Source organism: Rattus norvegicus, chromosome 13 (assembly GCF_036323735.1).
Source record: "Rattus norvegicus strain BN/NHsdMcwi chromosome 13, GRCr8, whole genome shotgun sequence".
Classification (NCBI taxonomy): domain Eukaryota; kingdom Metazoa; phylum Chordata; class Mammalia; order Rodentia; family Muridae; genus Rattus; species Rattus norvegicus.
The window spans coordinates 61724774-61734720 of record NC_086031.1 but is presented as its reverse complement, the minus strand read 5'-3'; positions in this window follow the sequence as shown (position 1 = coordinate 61734720).

Sequence of the window (9947 nt, the reverse complement as noted above, 5' to 3'; positions counted from 1 at the left end):
TCACATTTTGGTAATGTATTATAAAAATAAAGTTTTGTTTCCCTCTTTTGGGAATATTTTTGCTACATTTTTGCTTGTTTCTTTAGTAATTTTCTGAGCTTAATTCTGTTGTACTTTGCTGCCCTGCTAATTTTAAATACACATAGCAGTAATTAAAGCTTACTAATCTTGTCATTTTAAGCCTTTGTATATACTGGTAACTGCAATGTCATTACAGAGTATTGTTCATCTACTATTAGTCAAAGTTAATGTTTTAGTTAAAGTTATGAGGCTCCCAATATTTGATTTTGATCTGGTGCTGGGAAAATATATTTTTACATGTAGAGTAAATGCCTGCTTTCTAAATTTCTCAAGAGATTCTCCCACTTTCTTTGTATGAGTGTGTGGGGTCCTAGTTCAGATATGGAAGCATAGATGTCATTAACCTCATTTCTTATGCAGGATTAGACAGTCATGAATATTTCCAAGACCTAAATGAAATTATCTGAATAAGGTCAAATGAAAAATATGACAAAATAAACATTGGAGCATACAGATTAGATTACAAGCAAAAGAAATTCTTTTTTTTTATTAACTTGAGTATTTCTTATATACATTTCGAGTGTTATTCCCTTTCCCTGTTTCCGGGCAAACATCCCCCTCCCCCCTCCTTTTCCTTATGGGTGTTCCCCTCCCAACCCTCCCCCCATTGCCGCCCTCCCCCCAACAGTCTAGTTCACTGGGGGTTCAGTCTTAGCAGGACCCAGGGCTTCCCCTTCCACTGGTTCTCTTACTAGGATATTAATTGCTATCTATGAGGTCAGAATCCAGGGTCAGTCCATGTATAGTCTTTAGGTATTGGCTTAGTCCCTGGAAGCTCTGGTTGCTTGGCATTGTTGTACATATGGGGTCTCGAGCCCCTTCAAGCTCTTCCAGTTCTTTCTCTGATTCCTTCAACGGGGGTTCTATTCTCAGTTCAGTGGTTTGCTGCTGGCATTCGCCTCTGTATTGCTGTATTCTGGCTGTGTTTCTCAGGAGCGATCTACATCGGACTCCTGTCTGTCTGCACTTCTTTGCTTCATCCATCTTGTCTAATTGGGTGGCTGTATATGTATGGGCCACATGTGGGGCAGGCTCTGAATGGGTGTTCCTTCAGTCTCTGTTTTAACCTTTGCCTCTCTCTTCCCTGCCAAGGGTATTCTTGTTCCCCTTTTAAAGAAGGAGTGAAGCATTCACATTTTGATCATCCGTCTTGAGTTTCATTTGTTCTAGGCATCTAGGGTAATTCAAGCATTTGGGCTAATAGCCACTTTTCAATGAGTGCATACCATGTATGTCTTTCTTTGATTGGGTTAGCTCACTCAGAATGATATTTTCCAGTTCCAACCATTTGCCTACGAATTTCATAAACTAGTTGTTTTTGATAGCTGAGTAATATTCCATTGTGTAGATGTTCCATATTTTCTGTATCCATTCCTCTGTTGAAGGGCATCTGGGTTCTTTCCAGCTTCTGGGTATTATAAATAAGGCTGCGATGAACATAGTGGAGCACGTGTCTTTTTTATATGTTGGGGCATCTTTTGGGTATATGCCCAAGAGAGGTATAGCTGGATCCTCAGGCAGTTCAATGTCCAATGTTCTGAGGAACCTCCAGACTGATTTCCAGAATGGTTGTACCAGTCTGCAATCCCACCAACAATGGAGGAGTGTTCCTCTTTCTCTGCATCCTCGCCAGCATCTGCTGTCACCTGAGTTTTTGATCTTAGCCATTCTCACTGGTGTGAGGTGAAATTTCAGGGTTGTTTTGATTTGCATTTCCCTTATGACTAAAGATGTTGAACATTTCTTTAGGTGTTTCTCAGCCATTCGGCATTCCTCAGCTGTGAATTCTTTGTTTAGCTCTGAACCCCATTTTTTAATAGGGTTATTTGTCTCCCTGCAGTCTAACTTCTTGAGTTCTTTGTATATTTTGGATATAAGGCCTCTATCTGTTGTAGGATTGGTAAAGATCTTTTCCCAATCTGTTGGTTGCCGATTTGTCCTAACCAGAGGGTCCTTTGCCTTACAGAAGCTTTGCAGTTTTATGAGATCCCATTTGTTGATCCTTGATCTTAGAGCATAAGCCATTGGTGTTTTGTTCAGGAAATTTTTTCTAGTGCCCATGTGTCCCAGATGCTTCCCTAGTTTTTCTTTATTAGTTTGAGTGTGTCTGGTTTGATGTGGAGGTCCTTGATCCACTTGGACTTAAGCTTTGTACAGGGTGATAAGCATGGATCAATCTGCATTCTTTTACATGTTGACCTCCAATTGAACCAGCACCATTTGCTGAAAATGCTATCTTTTTTCCATTGGATAGTTTTGGCTCCTTTGTCAAAAATCAAGTGACCATAGGTGTGTGGGTTCATTTCTGGGTCTTCAATTCTATTCCATTGGTCTGTCTGCTGTCTCTGTACCAATACCATGCAGTTTTTATAACTATTGCTCTGTAATACTGCTTGAGTTCAGGGATAGTGATTCCCCCTGAAGTCCTTTTATTGTTGAGGATAGTTTTAGCTATCCTGGGTTTTTTGTTATTCCAGATGAATTTGCAAATTGTTCCGTCTAACTCTTTGAAGAATTGGTTTGGTATTTTGATGGGGATTGCATTGAATCTGTAGATTGCTTTTGGTAAAATGGCCATTTTTACTATATTAATCCTGCCAATCCATGAGGATGGGAGATCTTTCCGTCTTCTGAGGTTTTCTTCAATTTCTTTCTTCAGTGTCTCGAAGTTCTTATTGTACAGATCTTTTACTTGCTTGGTTAAAGTCACACCGAGGTACTTTATATTATTTGGGTCTATTATGAAGGGTGTCGTTTCCCAAATTTCTTTCTCGGCTTGTTTCTCTTTTGTGTAGAGGAAGGCTACTGATTTATTTCAGTTAATTTCATACCCAGCCACTTTGCTGAAGTTGTTTATCAGCTTTAGTAGTTCTCTGGTGGAACTTTTGGGATCACTTAAATAAACTATCATATCATCTGCAAATAGTGGTATTTTGAATTCTTCTTTTCTGATCGGTATCCCCTTGACCTCCTTTTGTTGTCTGATTTCTCTGGCTAGAACTTCAAGAACTATATTGAATAAGTAGGGAGAGAGTGGGCAGCTTTGTCTAGTCCCTGATATTAGTGGGATTGCTTCAAGTTTCTCTCCATTTAGTTTAATGTTAGCAACTGGTTTGCTGTATATGGCTTTTACTATGTTTAGGTATGGGCCTTGAATTCCTATTCTTTCCAGGACTTTTATCATGAAGGGGTGTTGAATTTTGTCAAATGCTTTCTCAGCATCTAAAATGAAGGTACAACATACTCAAACTTATGGGACACAATGAAAGCTGTGCTAAGAGGAAAACTCATAGCGCTGAGTGCCTGCAGAAAGAAACAGGAAAGAGCATTTGTCAGCACCTTGACAGCACACCTAAAAGCTCTAGAGCAAAAAGAAGCAAATACACCCAGGAGGAGTAGAAGGCAGGAAATAATCAAACTCAGAGCTGAAATCATCCAAGTAGAAACAAAAAGGACCATAGAAAGAATCAACAGAACCAAAAGTTGGTTCTTTGAGAAAATCAACAAGATAGATAAACCCTTAGCCAGACTAACGAGAGGACACAGAGAGTGTGTCCAAATTAACAAAATCAGAAATGAAAAGGGAGACATAACTACAGATTCAGAGGAAATTTAAAAAATCATCAGATCTTACTATAAAAGCCTATATTCAACAAAACTTGAAAATCTACAGGAAATGGACAATTTCCTAGACAGATACCAGGTACTGAAGTTAAATCAGGAACAGATAAACCAGTTAAACAACCCCATAACTCCTAAGTTAATAGAAGCAGTCATTAAAGGTCTCCCAACAAAAAAGACCCCGGGTCCAGATGGGTTTAGTGCAGAATTCTATCAAACCTTCATAGAAGACCTCATACCAATATTATCCAAACTATTCCACAAAATTGAAACAGATGGAGCCCTACCGAATTCCTTCTACGAAGCCACAATTACTCTTATACCTAAACCACACAAAGACCCAACAAAGAAAGAGAACTTCAGACCAATTTCCCTTATGAATATCGACGCAGAAATACTCAATAAAATTCTGGCAAACCTAATCCAAGAGCACATCAAAACAATCATCCACCATGATCAAGTCGGCTTCATCCCAGGCATGCAGGGATGGTTTAATATACGGAAAACCATCAACGTGATCCATTATATAAACAAACTGAAAGAACAAAACCGCAAAAGAAATTCTTAAATTTAGAGAACGAATATTTGTGCATTATCTAGACCATATCTATATAAATATTGCAATGCATTTTTATTTCTTTAAATAATTTATGTAAATATTTTGAAAGTTTTAAAATATGCATCAACATAAACAAGCCAATAGATGATAGTCAGTGAAATTGTGGTGTTTCATATAGGCATGAAATCATCTCAGTTTAATTTTAGAAATTATATTATTTAGTTTTATATTTTTCAAGAAATGAGCTTGGATGTTTTATAATAGAAAATAGTCAATAGTTTTATAATCACTGTAGAACAAATAAAATTTTTGAAGAAAATTATGAAAATAATATTAGTCAATTAATGTGTAGTGCAGAAATCTAAGACAAATAAATGATGTAATAAAACAAAGTTAAATATTTATTATTTTCAAGGCATTATGCTAAAGAAGAGAGAGCAGTGTGAAAGCCATAGATAATGAGGTATTTAATGCAGTCTATTGAAATGGAGACTGCTCAGTCTGTACATATAATTTAGAGAAAAATTTAGATAATAAATTTAAGGATATGAAGAACTATTCTAATTTTGCTATGTGCACTGTGCAGACTATTACAAATGTTAATTATAAAGTTGGTACAAACTATTAATTATTGAAATACTAATAATAAGTACTAATAACATAATTTTATAATTTGTGGGCAGTTAAAAATGAAAAATGTAAGCTTCAATATCACTTTATAAATTATCTTAAAGATAACAGATACTTTCATGTATTATTATGACAAAATATTTTCAAATGTCAGTATATAAAGAGTGTAAAAGAATTTTAAAAGGAGTTTGATTGTTAATAGACATGATAGCTGTTTGTTTCTTTTACTATAATAGGTAATGAAGCATGAGGTTACATTGGTTCTACAAATGATAGTAAGTAACAGACTTGGCCAAAGTAAGCAGCCTTTAGATATGTTGTATCATATCTCAGATTTCTTATGTCTTTACACACATTGTCAAATCTAGGTGAGACACTTTAAGTGGATATATTGATAATATTATGTTTATATTTTATTTGGAGACTTAGGCCATTTTAATATAGACATCTCATATTAAAAAGGAGTCAGAAGCTCTTTCTCTTGTCTTCCTGCCACTACTCCCTTCCCATTTTCTTCCTCCTCTCTCTCTCTACTTGATCATGTCTTGTTCTTTTGTTCTTATTCTTTCTTTTTCTTGTTCTTCTTTTTGTTCTAGTCCTTGTTCTTGTTTTTGTTCTAGGTCTTTCTTCTCCTTCTTTTCTTCTTCTTCTCTTCTTCTTTTCTTCTTCTTCTTCTTCTTCTTCTTCTTCTTCTTCTTCTTCTTCTTCTTCTTCTTCTTCTTCTTCTTCTTCTTCTTCTTCTTCTTCTTCTTCTTCTCCTTCTCCTCCTCCTCCTTCTCCTTCTTCATCTTCTTCTTGTTCTTCTTCTTGTTCTTCTTATTCTTGTTCTTCTTCTCTTTTTTCTTGTCCTTCCTCCTCCTCCTCCTCCTCCTTCTTATTTTCCCCCTCTCTCTGTCTTTCTCTACACCTACTACCTTCTTAATTTCTCTCCCCATGCCAGGAATGAACTCTATTCGATACTAAATAAAAGTAGTCAGAAAATATAACTTCAGGCCTTTCTCTTAATATCTACTTACTGGTATATGTTAATAAAACACCCTCTCCCACTTCATTGGATCATAATATTTGCTAAAAAGTTAAATAAGTTTTTACTCAGATAATGATAGGACATTGTGTTTTGTTTCAGTCAATGCGAGTCTCTTAAAATAGGAACTATAGGTTCTACCTTTTAAATAAAATATAAACACTGTCTTTCCTTGTAACGTTAAAAATAATTGAATGATGTCATCCAGTTTCATTGTTGGAATAATATGTATTAGAATATGTAGAGAGAATATCTTATGTCTGAAAGGATGTGACACCTGTAAATAATAAATCTGATGACTTATGGCTTAGGCAGGAAATAGGATGAGGAGCATCTGGAAGGAAAAAGAATTTTGGGAGTTTTGCATTGGAAGATGTGAGAAGACAGAATTGTGGTATGTGAGCATAGGTAATAAGCATAGGTAATAAGGTATATTAAAATAAATGGGTTAATTTGAGATATGATCTAGTCAGAGAAGAGCCTACATATATTGCAAGGGAATTTGTAAGTACAGTGTGATTCTGAGTTTTATGTTTTTTGGAGCAGAAAGCAGAGAGGAAAGACCTGGACCAAAGTACTACAACAATACACTAAATCGTAAGGAACGAGTTTTTAAAATGACAGATTTAACATCTGTCCTTTTGACACCAATACAGGCAATTTGGGAGGATTTGTTTGCTGATGTATGTATATACCTTTCTTTATAAACTGTTTCTTTCAGCACTATCAAAATGCTTGCACCTAGATGTTCACATGTATGTGTACTGAGCAGATTCAATGCTATTACAAAAAATCTCTAATTCCTTGTCACTTTTACACACTTGTCAAAACAACTGCAAAAATATTTATTGGTTTGTCCGTGCTTTACCATTTTCTTTGTAGTTGACATTTACTAACTGGCTATTAGTCATTTGTTTTTATCACTAGAAAGGCCTCCAAATGCAATGAAATTTACCCTGGTCATTTTCCTCTGTGCTGAAACACTTTTAGGTGAGTTTAGACAGATAAAATATACCAGACAGAACTGTTTAATAAAATTTCAGTTACGTGATAAATCAGAGGGCTACAGCAAACAATGGACTGGTGGCATCAATTGACGTAAGAGGCAGAGTTAGTATGATGGAGCCCTTTGAAAAATCAAACAAATCTCATTCTGTTCTATTCATAAAAACAAGAGAAACCTGGTTTCTTAAATTCTATTGTTTGAAGCACCACAGCTTGTTTCCTGTAAGTTGTGTTTGCTCTGTGTAATTATGAACAATTATTGAGTTTTCAAATATATTGAATTCTCAGTTTGAAAATACAGCCCATGTAGTGTGTATTTATTGTATTTGTTAATGCATAATGTACACCAATGAACCTCTTCAGTGGTTCCCACCGCATTCACTGTTGACCTTATACAAGTCACATGACTTGTACTGCTAGCTTCACCAAACTCTTGTGTGACAAGGGTTGAGCAAGTAAAGTTATACACTTACCTTTCTCAAGAGTGCTGTATTAAATTCAATTTTTCCCTTGGCACTTGTTCAAGCAGGAGGAGGATAATCAGTCAATAGACCAAACCATCATTGAAGCAGAAGAATGGCATAATTTTTCCTCCCCAAGTATGGACCATATATGGTTAATGTACAAATTGTGCTGGCTTTCTCTCCTTCCTCTTCCTCTATGTGCACTATTAAGTGGCTATCATTATTATGCTAAATCATCAAGTCTACAGAAGTCCAGAGATCTCTCCCAAAAATCTAATACCTTCTACTTATTCGTTTTGAGAATTTGAATGAGAAATGAAAACATGGCACACACATCTTTTCAGTTGCAGTGTACTTTTTCTATCGATTCTTAAATTTCCTTAGACATTTACAAACATGTACCTCTTAGAAAAAATGAACTCTTTTAATAAGGAAACAAAGCACCTTGGCATTTTAATATCCTGAAGATCAATATAATGTGGACTATTAATGTATTGAAAGCTAACCTATTGAAAACATATATTGAAGCAACATAAATCACATAAAAACTTGACTCATTGAAAACTTTACATGTGCTTTGTTGTTTTTATATTCATTGTCTTGAACAACTAACACTGAAATCAACATTGAGGTATTATCATTAAATATAAAATATAAAGAAGACCTTTACTTATTAGCAGTTACTATCATCTTCTCCACATATCCAGTTCTAAATAACAATTAGTCAACTTTATATCTACATGGAATGCCTACTTTGGGAAATTAAATATAAATGGAATAAGAAATATGATCAAATATTTTAAGATGCATTTAAGATTAAATACCTAATAGAGTGTTATTCCTTTCTTTTACAGTTTAGAGTGATTTATTTTATTTTAATTTCTTTATTTATTAACTTTACAACCCAATATCAGCCCTTCTACTCAAGTCCTCTCCCGATTCAGAAACCAACTCCAATATGAGAACTTACCAGGGTTTCTGAATCCACTTGACATCCCCAGTTTGTGTCTGGTGAAAGGTTCCACTTGCCCCACATGCATCCCATTTTTTCATTTGATTATTTGGATTGTCACTGTCTAACTTCTTGAGGGCTTTATATATTTTGGATATTAGCCCTGTGTTTTATGTAGGACTTTTGAAGATCTTTTCCCATCTGAGGCTATTATTTTGTCCTATTGACAGTGTAATTTGACTTACAGAAGCTTATTATTTCCTGAGGTCCCATTTATTAACTCTTGAATTTATTGCCTAGGCCATTAGTGTTTATTCTGGATTTTGTCTTCTCTACAGAGGAGTTCAAAGCTTTCCCAGTTTCCTGTCTATGAGACTTAGTATATACAGTTTAACATTGAGGTCTCTCATTGGTTTAGACTTGCATTCTTCTACATACAGGCATCCACCTAGACCAGGACCATTTGTTGAAGACGTTCTCCCTTTTCCATTATATGGTTTGGGCTTCTTTGTCAAAAATCAATTGTCTATAGGTATGTGGGTATATTTCTGGGTCTTTGATCTGATTCCATTGAACTGCCTCTTTGTGTCTATACCAATATCATGAGGGTTTTATTAATATTGCTCTGTAGTAGAGGTTAAAGTCAGAGGTACTGGTACCTCCAGAAGATCTTTACTGTTCAGGATTATTTTAGCTGTCCTGGCTTGTTTCTGTTGTTGTTTTTCCATATGAAGTTTAATTGTTCTTTCAAGATCTGTGAAGAATTGCACTGAAATTTTGATGTGGACTGCTTTGAGTCTGTCTATTAATTTGGGTAAGATATCCATTTTCACTATATAAATCCTACTGATCCATAAGCAAGAAAGATCTTTCCACATTCTGAGATATTCCACAATTTCTTTCTTCAGAGACTTGAAGTTCTTGTCACACAAAACTTTCACTTGTTTAATTAGAGTTACATCAAGTTAGTTTATATTATTAGTGGCTATTGTGAAGTCTACTCTTTTCCTAATTTTTTTCTCAGTCAGGTTATTGCTTGTATAAAGGAGGACTAATGATTTCTTTGAGGTAATTTTGTATGCATCCATTTTGACGAAGTTGTTTATCTGTAGAAGTTCTCTGGTAGAATTTTGCAGGTCACTTATACATACTATCATATTGTCTGTGAATATCTACTTTGAATTCTTCCTTTCAAAATTGTATTCCCTTGATCTCCTTTAGTTGTCTTGCTGTTCTATCTATCAAGTGTTATACTGAAGAAATAGGGAGAGAAGTAGGCAGCCATGTCTTCCCCCAGACTTTAGTGGAAATGCTTTATGGTTTCTATCCATTTGATGTTGGCTATTGGCTTGTCATAAATGTCTTTATTGTATTTAGATATGCTCTTTGTATTCCTTCTCTCTCCAAGATGTCTTCACAAAGCAGTATTGGATTTTGTCAATTGCTTTTTTTCTTTCACTTTTTTTTATTATTAACTTGAGTATTTCTTATTTACATTTCGAATGTTATTCCCTTTCCCAGTTTCCAGGCAAACATCCCCCTAACCCCTCCCCCTCCCTCTTTATATGGGTGTTCCCCTCCCCATCCTCCCCCCATTACCACCCTCCCCCC